Here is an 18,596-nt window from a genome sequence, read left to right as displayed (position 1 = left end):
TGCCTAACACAACATGGCACCCAAAAGTCTCCAGCATCTTGCACGTACAGCTGATAACAAGCAATTCACACTACAGCAGTTGCATAATAAGCCCTTCATTTTGCCAAGAGCCACCAACACATACCCCAGAGGTACAGTAAAGAGAGATGATCAAGAGGCATTCACAAACAGAAGCCACCTGCTACCAAATGGTTTCACCAGTTTTACCAGGATGTGGCTGAATACACAAAAGTTTAATAGCAGCCAGGAAATCCTGAGCTTCACATAGTTCATGTCCTCAAAATGGAAACTTTGGTCACCCAGTGATCCTATATTTGTCAACCCATTGTCAGTCAGCAAACAGTTAAAGGGATTCTTTTGTTTGTTGTCCACGTTGTTGAGCCACAACTTGAGAAACATGTTGGCCATTCTCACGCTAGGACTTAGAGGGCTTAGTAGGATATTTCATTGTTAACTCCAGGTCTTGTCCCTCCTTCTAACAAGTATGACAGAACTTTTCAGACACTTGCAGCAAGAAAGATTACTCACCCTTGGTAATGTACAAACCAAGGTGGCCAAGAAAAATTTACAGATCCTTGACGGCTCTAGTCTGAGAATGAGCTAATACTTCCTTTGATTCTCTCTTGGCCTTGCACAACTTTTAGTCACCACAGATCACATGGAAGTCATTTCTAGTGTTTATCAATAATCTAACTTGTTTCATCCATCCAAACATGTACCAAGTCAACAACACGGTGCTCCCTGTGAGCTGGCCAATGGAGTTCACCGTACCACTTACCATTCTTCCTTTCACTGAGCGGAGGAAGGTTGGGGTTTCGGCCATGGTGGAGGCTGAGGGTCAGCTCGGGCTGCAAGGAGAGCTCCTGCAGCTCATTGGCAACAGCTTCGCTCTGAGGGCTGGGGGCCGCCGAAAGGGACACCAGCACTGGCTCATCATCATTTTCGCCAGCCCCTCCTCCGTCCAGCCCATTTCCAGCAATGACGGAAGGGGGCAGGCACACCACACCGGAGAAATCCACTTTGGCTTTCGTGATGGCAACCTGCAAGACAAATCACAAAGTAAATCTCATGGCTGAGTCCCAACCCATACTTCCAGTTCACTGTGGCACCTCCATGCTCTAGAGAAATGGGCACTTTAGCAGAGTGTGTGTTAACGTTCTCAATTGAAACATGTCCACTAACTGAAACCTGCAGAACACACCAGCTTATAAACTTGCTTACACTTCCAAAAGGGACACCACAGAAACTATGGATGAAAACTACAAGTTATTATCCTTCTCTTTAAAACTTAAGAGAATCTCAGTTGATATTATTTCAAGAACCAAATCTTTAGAAGACTAGAACGGTAATCAACACGGACTGTGTTGGTCTCCATACTCCAGCTTCCACTGAAGTTAGCCTGTTTAGAATCTTAATGAACTCTTGGTGACTCTCCTTTTATATCAGCAAGAGTGTTTTAACAGGACAACTGTCAGTATGAAATCCAGCCAGGCAAAATAAGGCTTCAAAATATACCTGGGAGAATGGCTGAATATGACAAATGAGGATTTTCAAATAAAGTCATTTGCATTTCAAAAAATAATTCCCTTACCCCGCTCTCTCCTCTCCTTTCACTACCAGAAAAATGAATGCAAGAAAAATGCACTACATGAAGTATACAGAAAACTTTTCCTGCCTAAAACAGCCACAGTAACTCAACTCTGCAGTACATAAGGGGGTTTAAATGATTAAACTAACAAGCAGTTTTGATTTTTTTTATGTTTCCTTAATTCTTTAAAGAACTATTTAAAAGCCACCACTATGTTAAAATTCGTTTATGTTTGCTCATTTAAACAGAAACAAACCAGCTGGAAGCCTCCAACGGAATGGTTACTGTGTTAAAGTCTAAACAGTAACAGAGAGTATAAGTATACAAGAGCAATCATATTTGGATTTGATTAATGAAGGTGAAAGGTTCCTGCTTCTTAGTGCACTGCTCCTCTGAAGCCCAGCACTACCACAGTCATGTATCAAGCAGTTTTTCCAGAGCTTCAAGATGGAAGAAGGGCCAGCTGCAAAGAAGCAAAGTAAAAAACATCTGGACAGTCATCCAGAAACCACTCACAAAGTACCAACTTGGAGCTATAGCTTTAACCACACATTTTTAATTAAGAATTCTCCACTTAATGCTCTTGATTAACACAAATGCGTGTGACAACATTCAACACATTAATAGCTGATAAAGTAGCTCAAATAGTCATTCCTCCTGCTTCTATTTCAGTTTTGTACTTCATTTGTTCGCAATGTTTGCTCTGTAACACGCAGAACAGATTTGTAAGTGGTTGTACATTTGTCTCAAAAACTTGTTCAGTATACATGGGGTGCAACACTAAGAATGACCGGTAATGAATACATGCTATTTCATTCCTCTTGTCAGACATTCATTCCCAGGACCCAATGTCATGATCTGAGGAGAAGCAGGGAAAAGAAGGGTGGAGGGAAAAAAGAAAACAACAAAAACCACTAACTGAAGCTGGTGCTTGTTATAACAAAACAAATGAGACGGAGCCAAAGCTTACTGCCATATGAAGTATTCGCATTTCTTCAGTTACAGTTTGGCGAGAATATCCCTGCCTCCCTCTTCATACGTTTCCTGTCCAAAGCAAATAACACTCACATCCATTTGAGAGCAAATTTTAACGGTAATCTGCAATGAGAGTAAAATGGGCTGGTGCTCTTCTCTCTGTGATGGATACAGAAAGCCCGGAAACACACACCCTTCAGCTACAGACTTGGACTGTTTGATGAGCTCAAAGAATCATTTCAAAGTCTGCAAACAGTTAAATTGAGACCAATGTAAGTGAGCCCAGGCCCTGTCCCTGTAGTGATGGGAGGCCAAGGGGCTAAAATAAAGAGTCTTATGGGAGATAACGCCAATCTGTTTTCTTAAAGGAGATGTACTGGAGAAAATTCATCTAGTACCAAATGATGGCATGGTCAGATGATGCAGGATGACAAGTGCAGTCAGGTCTGAATCTACAGACAGGTGACTGGCATCTAACACCCACCTAGTAAGGATTAAAATGGCAAGAGGTTTCATTTCCGCCCTAGAAAAGGAATTCCTTCCTCTTCCCACAAAGGAAAAAGAAGAATTTTAAATGGCTCAAATGCATAGGAACTGCCTACACTAAGAAGACAGAAAACAGATTTAGGAACTAGTGGCATGCTGGATTTTCTGCTAAACAGGAATTTGTAAAAACTAGAAAAATCACATTTCAAACAATACTTTAACAACAGCTGTAAAATCAACACTTTTCCTAATCTAGTTATGGCTCCTTTATGCAAAGGCACAGTACCAACCTACAGCAAAAGCAGCCCAGCCTAGTTCAGCCATAAGAGAACAAGGCAGGAGATCAGCTGAGGCATAACAGTCTGCTGTGCAACCCTGGGTGACACCACACCAAATGGTATTAACTGATACTGGGATTATAAACCAGAGTTTCTCCAGCAAATTGACTCAAAGAGCTCCAGCACAAAGCTTGGATCATTACAAGAATTGTACCTGCAAACTTAACAGGTTTCCTAACTCATTTAGAAGACGGCAAAGATGGAAGGCATCTTCTTAATCTGGGTTGGCATGTCATTCAGAGTCTGTCCACACTGCAAGTAATATCACTTAAGAAAGTCTTGCAGTCCCTTGCCTGAACATTCATTCTTCCCTTTTCACCAAGTCCTCTGTTGCACCAGCAAGTAGGGATGCAGCACAAAGCTAAACTGAAATGAACCATTAAAGGAATGTAGAAATCCTGCTTCCTCCACTTCCTCTCCCATTTCTGGCCAGGATAAGGATCTGCAGAAACACACGGATCAGGTTTCCCATTGGTGTATCAATGCAAAACCCAACCTTTGGATAACCCCTGATAAATCACGTCCCTGATACAGTGTGCCATGCAGCTACACCAATGCTTGTGCTAGCACACCATTGGGGACAGAAGCCAACTACATTATTAGTACTTTCAAACATCTGGCCACTACCAAAGGGAAAAAGAGCTTTTTTCAGAGCAATGCCAAGTCTTAACTATATGCAACATATACCCATTTAAAAATAAATAAATAAATAAACGCCTGGGGTCCACCAGACTATAGGAAATGCTGTAATTGGGTGGGTTTGATTTTGGTGTTCTCAATGACAAGTCTGATGAGGGCACAAGGGGATTAGGAAGATGCTTTGAGGATTTATAGCCATCCATATCTCATTATTTTGAAGTCACAGATCTCCTGTGAAAGGCATGGAATCCTTCCCTGTGACCAACAGCAAGGCTGCTATTAGACTTCCCAGACAGTCATATCACTCTTGAAGTGTCACTGTAGAACAATCAATTGGTTACACACACTAATACTTAGAGCACAGTTAAAATTTTAAGATGTTTTTTGTCTGTCATTTTCAAGCAGATTAGAAACTTTCCCATAGATAAAACGTTCCATACCATAAAGATCTTTAAATGAGTCACACAGAAGCTGATGGACAGCCTGTAAGCGCAAGCATTTCTTCTCCTTCACAAGGGTTTCAGGGTGAGCACTCTCAAGGACTCGCATTTTTCTGCGTTGAGTCCAGCTGGTTCTAGAACACAAGGCTATGATCCCCCAGATGTAACATCAACTTAAGCAATACTTAATTAATAAGTCCTCCACTGTCCAGTTGCTCCTTTCTGTCCTTGTGCTACCTCTTTTCCAAATGGGGAATCGATTCAATATGATAATGAGTTTTTCCTGGGTTATTCACAGGAATCCATTCCCCATTGCCAACTACATACACGGTATATCACCATAACGCAGGGACAACAGCAAGCTCTCAGAAGCCAGGAGTGCTCACATTACACTGCTATAAAACACAACACCATTGCCTCAACAACACAAGAGTACAGCGCTAGGAAGACAGAACTACTCTAAAGAAACATTAGATACTGCTTTGAAATACCTAATTTTCATCCCTTTCTGACTTCCAGAGGCATCTAACAGACCTCAATTTCAGACAAACATGGCGGAATCATTTGTGAGCAAGGCAGAAGATTAAAAACTATACCCAGTGTGAATGTTTGGAAAAAGATCTTTATAAAAATTAAATTGCTCCTTATAGGTGCCTCCTCTTGCCATTCCAATGTCGTTATCACACCATACACACAGTAAATCTGATGAGCTTACTCCCTATTTCGTGTTCACCACATTACAGAGATACTTACGGAAGCTTCCTGCAGAGCTGCACATGCAGAATCCCTAAAGGATAGCTCAGAGCCAATGAGGTGAAAGGGAAACAAAACAGATACATGCAGTACTGAAACCTATCTGACTTGCAGTGAGTTAGCTCATGGAGCCAAGTCAAAAAACAACTAGGGGGTGGCGGAATGGAGACTTAGGATTAGTTGCTTGCCATTTTAGCTCCATTAATAGTCCCACCATAAGGCAAGACAAGCACCAACATTGGCATAAGCAAGCAACAAAGGCATGCAACAAAGGCATGCATCCAAGACTGCCTCTTTTGGCAAGAGACAGCTTACATCGATTTAGTTTTATCGTAAGACCACATCCTCTGATTAAACACTGCACTGGTACTGCCAACATCAGCCCAGCCTGCTCATTCCTCACTTCCCCCTGGCCAGCACAGGCTGAACCACATCAAGGAACTGATCGAGGTTAAACCTGACCTGGCCACACGCATACAAATTGGTAGTTGTAATCTGCATCAGTTCCTGATCTGGTTTGCCACTCAGCCACACAACTGGGCCAGAATTAGAGAGAATGAGGTACGGGGAAATGAAAAAGAAATCAGGGTGGCTATTTCTGGTAGGAGTGTAACTTTAAAGTGTTATGTAGTTCACCTGTCCAACACTCATGACGAACAAGAACACACACTAAGTCTTTATGCATTAGACTTCTCAACTATAGCAACACTCACATGCTCATGGGGTTATTAAGATATTGACACAGAGTATTTAAATGAACTAAAAAGCAGCACCACCTTCCCTAAAACAAAGCCTCAATAACCAAAGTAAAACCTCTTGAACCAAAGTAAGACCTCTGCAACACAAGGAGTTGAAAAAACAAACCAAGAAAAATCAGGATGGTACAGAAGGAAAATTTAAAAAAAGAGGAAAATGCACAAACCAAGTATGGGCACCTCCATGAACTTCTCACTCATTTGCATTTTGGGGGCTGAGTTGCCAGGGTAATGGCAATTTCCTACCAATTTAAGAATTGCTAAACAACCTCCAACAGCTAACAGCAACAGCTTGTGTGTGCAACTGGGTTATTTTGAGAAAGCAGAGTTTTCACCTGAAATTTAAGAGTGCCTTTCTTCTAAATGATCTTGCCAGCTGAGATCATCTGGTCAGGAAAAGAGGCGATCTTGGGGCAAAATGGATTTAAATGGCTACTGTTTGAATTGAATAAGAAGGGAAGTCAATGATGTGTCATGCCCAAAGGCAACTATACCCCCAGGTACTCACAAGTAAAAGGAATAACAACTAGGAAGGATAACTGATGTTTGTAGCAGATGTAAGCCAGGACACCTCATTAGCTTGAGATGCTGCAAGGATCAGAGTGAAACCAGCCAGGTGATTCTCCTCAGATATCAATGAAAAGTCACAGACTGACCTCCAAGATTATACAGTTAAGTTAATGAACAAAACTATGGAGTGCTAAAGAGGGATCTCAGATTATAGCATTTTAACACATATGCAAAGGCAATTCACATGGAGTAAAGTGGGCCAGGCAGCTTCCTTCACTTTTACACTAACTGGGGGGATTGGGCAACAACAGGCAAGAAGTAATCACACTTCTTCTGCATGAGAACCAGTAATTTAAAGGTGTAAACTGTCCATTTTAGCATTATCACAAGCCACTATCCTACAGTGCTTCCATTAAAAATCCAAAGTTTGCAACACATGAGGAAATACTATTTCTCAGAAAGGGTGGTCAGGCACTGGAATGGACTGCCCAGGGAGGTGGTGGAGTCACCAACCATGGGAGTGTTCAAGGAACGACTGGATGTTGCGTTAAGGGACATGGTTTAGTGGGAGCTATTGGTAATGGGTGAACAGTTGGACTGGATGATCTTTTAGGCCTTTTCCAACCTTGGTGATTCTATGATTGTATGATTATATGACATAAACAAAGATGTTGATAAGAAATGGATGTTTTTTTTTCTATTTGAGCCAAATGACACTGAATCTGTGCAGTGCCAGTAACCCTGCAGTGAGAGGCCAACTTTGAATCACCATGAATCACCACCAGAAGCCTCTACCCTACTGCCTCCAGCAAATGTATCACTACAAGAGTCAAAAGACACGTTTAGGCTAGCAAGAAAGTAGCAAGGAATCTTATCAGAAAAAAAAGCATGAACATCTGTATAGAGATATTAGGACTTGAGAGGAAAAGGATCCAAAGAGCGTGTCTAATGCAAAGCAACAGTATCTGAACTGCCACTACGCTAAGGCCCTGTACACAGCCTCCAACATGATTTTAAAGACCTCTCATCAAGAATCATATTTTCCATGCCATAAATATTTTCTTCTTCATAATAATAATAATAATAGTATAATGGTCTCGTGCAGGTTGGAAGGGACCTTAGAGATCATCGAGTCCAACCCCCTGGGATTCGAGCCTCCTGTGTAGCAGAGTAGCACTTCTACCACTTGTGCCATAGGGCGGATTCGAACCCAGGGCCTCCGGTGTTGCAAGCAGCATTCCTACCACTGCGCCACCGGGGCACACTTTCATAAGGTACTAGCTTTCATTCTACTCAGGCCAGCAGGGGTAGAAGTCTTTAAGAGGTTTTCAAAAATTGTTAACAAACAATCATTTCTTAAAACCACAAATTACTGGCCAAGAAATGTAGTTTTGCATTCCAGATGTTTAAGAAATACTTTTCATGATTCAATACACATTTGGAGGAAGTTGGTGGCTTTCAAGCTCAGTAGAACTCTGGCTACGCTAAAGATAATATCAAAACTAGGTTTAAGAATCACAGTGGTATTTAAAATGAACAATCTTTGCTCAGAAAAATGAACTCCCCACCAATATTCAGAGTTCTTATTCAAGCCCAAAGAACGAAGGGCTGAGCCTCCTTCACTGAGGTTCAAAGAACACAAGTGATCAAAAAAGACGCAATGTTCCCATCTCCTGCGTCAATGGCTATGCTGGTATATTTTAGGTTTTGGTCATGATGTAGCTCAACTTGATAGCTAAAAGGAATTCAGCCTTCTACTGAGCTCTTGGTTCCTGCTGCTTCTCTTCTGCCTGATCTTTTCGTATACCCACAGAGCGACTCCAGTCAGGTGGAACAGCAGACGACTAACTCTGCAAAAGATGAGAAACCATTTTCTCCAGGAATCATTTAGCTACGTGCCCTGTGGCTGTACAAACAGCCAACTCTGATGCAAAGGAAGAAGCAGGAGCACACAGCTGCCTGGAGTTTTGACCAGCCTTTGCAACAGCAGCTTGTTGAAAGATCAACTCAACGGTAATGTCAAAGAGCACACTTAAACATCCAGAAGCAGTGCCAACTTAAGCAGTCTGCTACACATTCCCACTCTCATACCTTCCTCATTGTGAAACTAGCATAAATCTTATAGAGACAACATGTACTGGATCAGATGAAAAATAAGCTAGCAAAAACCACTTCTTTCCAGGAGGCTCTGTTCCCTAGAGTGGCTCACCATGGCCACAAAATAAGCTATGCCAGCAAAACAGAGGGAGCAGTGAAAGGCAGCAAGCTGTTCAGGCTAGCACTGGTGCCAAAGAGATGCACGATAAACTACGGAGTTCTTAGAACAAGATTGATCTACATCTGTTTTTCAGCACCTTCTGCTGGTTTTCCTGCAATTGTCATAGGTGCATTAAGTTTTCCTGCATGTAGGATGCAAGGCATTCCTCTTGTCACTGCATAGGGGCAAGCAGATGAAGCTAAGGATTTGACCCAGACAGCAGTGAAAGGCATGTGATAACAGCAATCCATGGCAGCAAGAAGGCTGCAGCAAACTAGAAAAGAGAATGCTGAAGGTCTGTGCCACAAAAGAGCTACGACTCATGAATTAATGGCAGGAAAACTCAGGGGACGAGTTGGAATGAAGGAGCTCATGTTGAACATGCACTTAGGGTAGATTTGGAAGAGAAAGTAAAAGGACAGAGGAGTCTGGAAATAGGACTTCCCAAGAATCAATAAGCTTTCGAACTGAAGATTTTAACTTTGGGACAGAATTTCAAATATCTTAGGGCATAACAGATGAGCAACCTGGGTAAGGAGGCTGAGATAGCTCCTTAGATACCTAACCAAAAGGAAAATACATTGTACAACAAAAAAAGCCATAACGGAAAAGTAGTTTTCTTTCAGTCGGTTCAGCTCCCCAAATGGTCTCATGGTACAAGTATTCTTATTAGCACAACAAAGCAGACAAAACTGCAGCACTTGAACTATCCTAAGGAACTCATGGAAAGGCTTTCTGGCAACTTACTTGTGTGAGTAAGAGAATATTTCAACATTGTACCTACTTCAGTGTGATCAACTATCAAGAATGTAAGTCCATGTATGTATTATATTTTCCCATTTCATTTGTAAATTCTCACTTGCTATGCTTCAAATCCAGTGACAATAGCCGCAGAGCAGAACAGCTCAGTGTTGTTCCAGTCCTTGATGGAAAGCTATACCTTGAAAAATGGTTGTCCTCCACCATGCTAACTACCTGAAACCTGGAACCACAGGTTCATTAGATACAAAACAAAACTTAAAAAACCAAAAACCACCAAAAACAGAGGAGCGGGGCCCACTGACAAGCAGCAGCTTTCAGTTAGCCTTGAACAGCCATGGTTTGGCCTACCATGAAACTGAAGCCTGAAACAGACTGCAAGAAGTTTTCTGACCCCAGCTGCATTCTTTAGTCATGACAGCGTAGGCTGTCTACAAAAATTAGACCAAACTGAAAGGACTTTGCTTCTCCTCCCCATCAGTGCAGCCTGGGTGTGGAATACAAATTTCTCTGAATTTTACTGGCATCTCCTAATGCAGCTACCCCGCCTGATACTCATCTAAGTAAAAGTCCAGCAATTGTGACTGAGTTACCAGGTCTTTTTATTACCCTTTCTCCCCTGTGAGGGCTGACTTTCCAACCTCAGCTATCTCCACTACTGAAAAATAGATTTTTCTTCAGTAATTCACACCGAAGCACACATCAATACTGCTGTCTTGTCTAAGCTAAGTAGTTTATTGAAAAGAAATCTGAAGTACTCAAGAGCTGCTTCGTGACGCATAAATTTAATGGATGTGGGTAAAGAATATGTCTGGGTGATGTTGGTGAGGAGCTACTGCTCCTGTTGTTCTTTGTCAGCTCAAAGGATAACAAATTCAACCTCCCATACAGAAAAAAAAAGACCAATATCTTCTGCATCTGAAGCAGCAATACTAAGAGCCAGCAGAGAAGATATCTAAAATAAGACTTGTGTTCCAGTGCTAGAATAGGTTAAACATTTTCTGTTTGCTGTAAGACTCAGCCTGGGACCACAGATAATGTCTGAATATATCCTCCTCCTCTTTGGATACTACTGTATCGTGGTAATCTCAGTCACAGCTTGGCAGACATCCTATTCTACAGAATACATGCAATTGCCTGGCATTACAGACTTGATTAAATCAGTCCAGACATACAAGCACCATTATAAAAAGACACACAGGCAGAAAAGTTTGCAACAAGCTAACCTGCAATAAAAGGGACTAACTGTTAGGCAACAATGAAAGGGCCACAAGAGTACATTTATACTCTACACTACAAAGTCCTCACTGGATAATTGAGGCTGCCCAGTGCTAACACAAATTCAAGATACTCCACCTTCAGCACACTACAAACCCTCACAATCAGTGACCACAAGTAAATTTCAGTTCAGTACGTAAGAACAAAAGGTGCTGACTGAAGACAGCAAAGAGAACATAATACATACCTTACTCAGAGTTCCCACGAACAAACCCAGCTCACTTCCATGCCAGCAGCTCTCTCTCCAGTCACTGAAATGGAAAACAGGACACATACTCAGGGATCTTCAAAAAAACACACACTGCCCATTCTCCCCATTAAAAGTAAGGAGCAAGTCATATCTGGGTTACTTTATTTTCCCATTGTCTTTAATTAAGCTGGTATATTGCAAGAAAGTTGGACTGAAAACAGAGACTGCCACGCTGATATACACATATTGACGCTCCTTCCACAGCACAACTTCTACTGCAAAACTATTGGTATGCCAGTTCTGAAGAACGCATTGTTTGAGATTTACTAAGCCATAATACTCAGCAGATGATATACTCAATCTTCCTGTCCTTGTACCAAAGTATTTCCTCAAACACTGGATGGTACGGTTGGGAGACTGTTATGACTAGTTTATTACACCATGTAATCCATCCAAATAAAAACAAGGAAAGGTTAACAAGAAAAAGAAGGAAAAAATCCCAAAGTACATTCTGTAGGTTTGCCAAGACTGCCATGGGAGTTCGGGATATAGGAGAGAAGAGAATCGTCCCATCTCAAAAATTCACAAGAGTACTGAAGTAGCACAACCATTTTTCTTTGGCAATATTTTTTATGACGCATTGACAGCCACACTTGGCTAGAAAATAATTACTTCAGAGGCTCTGGAAAACCTCTTTCAAGCAGCAATATAAAAGGGTCAGAAGTTGATGTGTAATGTACCTTCATTCCTACTTCCTCAGCCATGTTTAAAAAAAAAACAAACAACAAATCACAAGAAGGTTTTAATATTGAGTTTCCATTCAATTTTCACCCTCTGGGCTTTTCAGACTTTCAGGGCTTCCCAGACAACAGCACCAATCACTCTGTGGGAACAAAGAAGTGTAGTTGGGATGCTATAATAGGAGGAAACAAAAGAAACCCAGCAACCTCCCCACATACAAACATCAGACTTAAGGGGCTTTAACATAGCTGGAGTGGAGAGAGAAAGAAAAATAAGACAGAGAATGAACTGTGGTATATGATGCTAATATCTGAAGGGGTAAAGTCAGTTATGGATTAGAGTGAAGAAAGAACAACTGCAGCTAGATGCCTGGATAATCAGAGCATCTACATTTACAAGAGCCCTCTGTTATCAGTAATGAATTGCACATCGACTTGGGCAATTCTCATCTAATTAACAATTAGTAGGAGAAGGGATTTACAATACTGATACAAATTAAGAAAAAAAGGAAAGACAGCCCAGCTTCAGAAGCTTTCCTTATGATAGCTTTCACTGAATAAAACATGTCAGCATCACATCAATCACAGCTCTGCCACACCCTCAGCAGGTCATTCTGCCACCTCTGACAGCACTCATCAACAAGCAATGTTCAGAATTACTTATAACTGCTGAGTTTACTGGGAACTCATAATGAGAGAGTTTTTGTTTGTTTTATAATGCAAAGCAGCCAAATCAATACAACTGTAAGACAAGATAGTAGTGAAAGAATAGAAAACCTTATAAATTTAAACCATGCTTTTTAACAGAATGGATCTCTGACCACTCCTGTTTTCCAATGCTTCCAAGGATCTCTGGACACATGAGGAGGCCAATGACCTCCCTCCTATATGTAATCCTTTGGGACAGCCTGTGTTCATCCTTCTTTCTCAGCTAAGAACTAGTTTTATCCCACATACTCTGGACAACAAAAGGTCAACCCTAAAACTTTCAGTCCTATTTGCCAAGGAAGTTCCTGCTCAGTCTAAGCAGGCAGTTAAAACCATTGCAACATACAATTTACTGCTGTCATCTGAACCTCACGCAGGAGATAAACTGGCTTGCCATAGGCATGGATAGCCACCAACCTTCTCTCTTAATATGTGTGTCATTCTAATAAGAGATGCTGTAGAATACCTGTTTTATTGTTAGCCTTAATCAGTCACCTCATCCCCTGGAATCTTAATCCAACTTGAAGATGGAACAACACAGACACGCTCTGCCTTCAAATTATCAAGCCAAGCTTTATAAAAATTGACCAAAACAGCCCCACAACTGTAATGAAAATGAGCTCATAACTGTTCCTTCCACTTTACAACCAGAGAGTAAAGATTAATCTGATAAATGCCATATTTTTTGGCAAAATTCCACAGCTACACTGCTTTTGTAGCCCTCTGCTTACAGAACACTCCTCCAGCCCTCCTTCTTCCTCTGACTACAAGGTCAAGGCAGGAAAATTCTACCGTCCTAGATTTTCTGAAGAAAAAATAGTGTCATCTCTGAGAAATGCAGAAGTCTCATATTGCTGATAAACTTCTCCATCCAGTGGAAATGTTTATACGTCAGTGTTTACATGCTGAAGCCAAATGGCTGCTAATGCAGTGATTACAATGGCGTATGGCCTTCACTGGTGTCTTGGGGTTTGAGCAGCTCAGAAACTCACTGACATGATTCACAAGCCTGTCATGATCACAGCAGTGCAGAGTCCGGAGCCCATCTTCAGCAGTTGGGTTACCCCTCAGTCAGAGGCTTTGTGAAGATTCATCATACACAAGGTGATCTGATCCTGTAAAGCAGGTCTCCTTGGATGCATGGGAGAGAATTTAGACAGTTATATTTGGGTTAACATTAACTTGGCCCTCTCACGTAGCATTGAAAACATCATAAACTATGCCCATTGTACACACTGAGATGGAAATAAATCTGGAGGCTGCAATCGCATACTCCTGGCAAACTTCTGATATTGTTATAAAATCAGGGGAGGGGACAAAAAACAAGAAAAGAAAGAAATCATCCAAGTGGAGCCCATAAATGCTTCCGTACCGGTTTCCTTTCAAAGGAGAGAAAGTTCCCTTGTAATCATCAACAGAAAGTGAATCCTGTCTGAACTTTGTTCAGACCTGTACCTTCCCACTTATAAACAGCTGCAGAAAGAATGAGTTCATCATAACATGGGTATGGCTGCATGTAAAGGATGATCTAATTTGAGCAAGGCTAAGCAGGGTGTTGGCCATATTGATCCACTGGGCAGTGAAGACACCTTCAGTCTCTACTGAGCCCCTGAAACAGCAGAGCTGCAGCATTTGCAGACTGCTCTCTACAGCTAGTCACAATTGCCACATGTTACAGGAAGCATTACTTTGAGGCTGACCCAATCAGTGATGCAGACTCCTGTCACAAAACAGACTTAACTTCACAATAGAAGGCACACAGTTTCAGCCCCTTATTCCCCCAACAGGAAGGGCTCTGAAGACAATGTGTAGTCAGCACATTTATTTATCTTGCTGGAGAATGAGAAAACAGATGCATGCACTTCACTACGCACCCGTGGCACAGACAGCAGCAGCAGCAGCCCCTGACTACATCCAGGGAACAGCTCTTATTTCAGTGGTTTAGGAACTTCCATGGAGGCAGTCCCCGCAGTCAGCTGTTTACAAACAAGCACTGTGCTGCTTCTGCTGTGCTCCACAACAGCCCTGCTCCTCTGGATCAGCAGGGGCAGAGCGAGCTGAAGGAGGGAGCGCAGCTTCATCAGGAAGGATAAAGAGATGTAGCTGACATGCTGGTTTGCAGCATGAGAGCAAAAGCAGATAAATGGCACGAGGTCAGGGAGCAAAAGAAACCCCCCAGTTAAAAGCTCAGCCTTTAGCTTTCAGAAGACTCATGATTATGTATTAATGTGTACACTTTGACAGAGATGTTATCGATATGGTTGTGCTCCTAAATCCAAGGTGTTACTTCACACAAGAATAACAGTGTTGGATGCAGGCAGGAAAACGGGAGAGGCAGGGAGAAAGGAACACTGCGGAACCTTAATTCATTCCTTTCGTTTCTGAAATATAAACCAATCCAATTTCAACAACTGCAGCACTTTGCCCGCTGACAAACTCTCAGATTTATCTGTGTGGAAAATAAGCATCTCAGATCAGGAACAGAACAAGATGAAAGGAAAACGATCTGCTGCTCCTGGCTCCGTTTCCTGATGTCTGCCAACACTGCGCCATGCGGATGGATGGCGGGTGGCTGCATTCGCTGCACCTCATTTGTCCTCCATGAGGAGGACCTGCGTTGAAAAGTCTCAACACATTGCCTGGCCTCAGTGACATACCTAAGCCTGGTAATGTAAACTGTCCTCGCCCCGATGCCATTCATTGCCCTCAAAGAATCCGCTCCGCAGTGTTTGTTCTCCATAAAGCACTCCAAGGAGGGAAGGGGAAACGCACACAGCAAACACACGCCATCTCCCTAAGTGCCACCAGAGCATCCAACTAAAGAAGAGAGGCTTAGAACTGCCACCAGCCCATCCATTCCATCTATTTGTCACACGTACACAAAAGCTACTAGGAACAGTTGGAGGCTATCATTCTTGTACTGCTCCTTTTAGCTGCAGTACTTCCTCAGCATCCCTGCAGCCCTCCCCTCAGCTTCAGCTGTGCATTCCTCCTCCTTTCCCCCAGTGCTGATACTGGGGGCTCGGAACGAGCAACAGAACCTAGAGAGGTTGAAAACAGACCCTGCGATGCAGCACAGCAGGCAGCCCCCAGCCACACAGCTCCACTGAGCGAGCAGCCCCAACACTAAGAGATGTCTCTGTAACCACATCCTCTGTTTTCAGCCTCGGCTCAGCAATGTGTCCAGCAGGAAATCATTAGATTTGCCTTTCCCTAGAGTAGGTGTTTGACGGTTTCAAGCTGCTGAACAGTTGCTTTTTCTGCTTCCTCTTCAACAGGAAAAGACACTGACCCTCGGGACATGGCTGATAATTCTTTAAAGGAAGAGTATTGCGTAACTGTAATATGATGTACTAATTGTTGCCTCCTTTTACACAGAGGAAATTAGCTGTGCTCTTCAAAAGGGATCTTAATCATGCCACTGAGTTACCAGCAGTAAACAGACACTGACACAGCCGTGTTCTGTCACCCAGAATAGAGGAAGGCAGCTGGGCATACAGAGTAAAGGGACAAAACTCTGGGAGTTACTACAAATTGTGCCTTTGGGGGAGAAAGCGTATATGGAGACAGCTCACACATTCCTAATGTGTGTAGCAATTCATCTTGTGATAACGTATGAACGCGTGCTAAGAATTTAGCTGCTTTTCCTCTATCATCCAATCCCTTCTGTTCTGATCCTCCCCTACAACTGGAACAGCCCCCATCAAAACCACACAGTGATGTCACCGTGGCTCAACAGAGCAGGGAATCCAGTAGGGCTTCTCCATTACTATTAACTTAAGGGGTATTTTGATTGCCTGGATGTATATCTCACCTGGAGATTCAAAGGTGAAAGGGTCTGTGACGATGCCGCTGCTTTACCGTATCAGCCTAAGTTGGAGCTATAAAACACAGTCACAAGGATGTCCCATCCCTGGAAGCATTCAAGGCCAGGCTGGATGTGGCTCTGGGCAGCCTGGTCTAGTGGTTGGTGACCCTGCACATAGCAGGGGGCTAAAACTGGATGATCATTGTGGTCCCTTTCAACCCAGGCCATTCTATGATTCACATTTGGTATCTAAATTTAAGTGAGGAGGGCCTCGGTGAGTCTCCACATTAACATCTGGAGATGAAGAAAGGAAAATATGCCCACATGTGAAAAGCTTATAGCATTCCCTTTCATCCCTGAGTCTCTTCCTCCTTCAAGCAGAAAGCTCCAACCTAAGGCACAGAAAAGGAGCTCACAGTCAGCTTCAGATTATACGCTTATTTTTAAATCTATGTTTAGATTCTATTTAATCACAATTATTGAATCACTCATTTAATCACTGCAGCAAACAGGAACAACTGGGTGCCCTCTCACTTGTTATTCAGAAGTGATCCAATTGTTTTCAGAAAATACAAGAGCTGCTCCAAAAGTAAGGCCTCCTATTTTATTATGTTGGCCCAGGACATCAGAGGCAGATATTGGTGGTACAGCAGTAGAGGTTGAACCTTCACACCAGCATCTCATCAGACTTTGATGCTGTGTGACAAAGGACAGCAGAGGGGCAGTCTCATGAAATGGCACCTGATATAAAAGTGCATATGAAGTGAAGGTGTGTTACTGATTCCCCCACGTGGAAAACATGGCACACATTGACAGTCACTGATGCTTGTTGAATGCTGAGACCAAACAGTGTTTGTGTCCACAGACAGGTGGAGAAGTGTGGGTGCTATGTTTCAATAGCAGCAACAGTGAGTTACCTCCGCTGGTATGCAGCATGCAGGCTCTTGTTCATTGCTGGCAAAAACGCATTGCTAATGGTGGTAACTATACTGACAAATAGCATTTTGTAGCTGAGAATCTGTTCTATCAAACAGTGCTATTTGCGCTACTTGGATCTGTTAGGGTTTCCATGGAAATAAATAGGAGCTACTACTTGCAGAGCAACCATGACATCACAGAATGGTTGGGTCGGAATGGAGCTCAAAGCCCACCCAGTCCTACCCTGTGCTGTGGGCAGGGCCACCACCCACCAGTTTAAGATGCCGAGGGTCCCATCCAACCTGGCCTTGAACCTCCAGGGATAGCAAATTCACGACTTGTCTGGGTAGAAGAAAATTAAACCAACTTGAAAATAAAATCAGTGCAAATCTGGAAAGAACGTGAAGCCACCTCCAGCATGACTAACTCACACTGAATGTCAAATGCAAATTGAAAATAAAGGCAGAACTGCACACTGAATTTTCTCAAGATCCACAGGTTTAAAGGGGGAGACTGTGAGTGCCTCCAGAACGTATATATAGTTGTGGGCAGATCGATGTGAGGTTCCATGGCAGAGGGCCTGATGCTGGCCAGACACGTAGGACACAGAAAGGAAGTGGTACGGAAACATCAGACCTGGAAGTCCTTACTCAGCCCACTCATCTCGATGGACGGAACCACGCAGGGTCTCGTTAGCACCAAGTCTGCGTCATGCAGAATAAAGAAACAGCCGCAGCTCACGGAGGCCTCGGGGGAGTTATCACTTACGAAGCGGACGGACTGAGCTCCCATCCGCGCTCCCGAAGCGACACGCCCCTCTCACGCACGATTTCACCGTGGGACAGCGATGCCTCAGAGCGCCCTGAGCGCGCAGCTACGAGGCGGACCGAACAGCAGAGGGAAAAACGAGCCCGGCGGAACGCAGGCACGGAGTACGGGAGGGGCGGGAGCCCGGCACAACGCTGTCACCGCTCCCAGCCCTGGAAAACGGGGACAAAACGGAGGGAGAGCCCGTCCGAAGGGGAGCGGGCGGGGAGGGGTCGGTGCGAGGCGGCGGCGCCCACGGGGCGGGGGGCGCTGAGGGGCCAAGCGCCGCGCCCTCCTCTGCCCTGAGGTGAGGCCCCGCGAGCCCTCCCCCCACCTCGCTCCCTTTCTTTGCTGCCGGGTCGCCCGGCAGCCACCGGTCGAACCGCGGCTCCGCACTCACCCGCTCACGGCTCCATCTCGCCCCGAGCACTCCCGCCTCTGGCGGAGCCGCCGCCCGCCGCCAAGGCGCTTCCCCCAAGCGGGCAGCCCGGCCTCGCCACCGCCGCCCGGCGCCTCGCAACCGCGGAAGCGCCCGCCTCGCGCCTCCCTGCCCCGCCGGCTCAGCCAATCGGAGAGGAGAGCGGCCTGTGAGCGCCACCGTCGCCGGCCAATGATCTGCGAGCACCTGGGGAAGCTAACGGGCCCGA

The 18,596-nt window shown here is 43.9% G+C and overlaps 1 long non-coding RNA gene across 2 annotated transcripts; it reads right to left on the bottom strand.

Moving 5' to 3' along the window:
* Positions 1-986: 986 nt before the first annotated feature.
* Positions 987-18,458, bottom strand: LOC116653453. Of its 2 annotated transcripts, none has more exons than XR_004307288.1 (4): positions 18,350-18,458; positions 11,709-11,851; positions 10,966-11,029; positions 987-1,040 (listed from the first exon to the last, which is right to left on the bottom strand). It is a non-coding gene; the product is annotated as an uncharacterized LOC116653453 (long non-coding RNA). The 2 variants fall into 2 exon arrangements; XR_004307287.1 differs by lacking the exon at positions 18,350-18,458 and adding an exon at positions 13,413-16,224.
* Between the last annotated feature and the right edge of the window lie 138 nt (positions 18,459-18,596).

The sequence above is a fragment of the Coturnix japonica genome, chromosome 1 (genome assembly GCF_001577835.2).
Source record: "Coturnix japonica isolate 7356 chromosome 1, Coturnix japonica 2.1, whole genome shotgun sequence".
In the NCBI taxonomy this organism is placed as follows: domain Eukaryota; kingdom Metazoa; phylum Chordata; class Aves; order Galliformes; family Phasianidae; genus Coturnix; species Coturnix japonica.
Note: the sequence above shows the minus strand (reverse complement) of the source record. Positions and strands in the feature narration are given on the sequence as shown.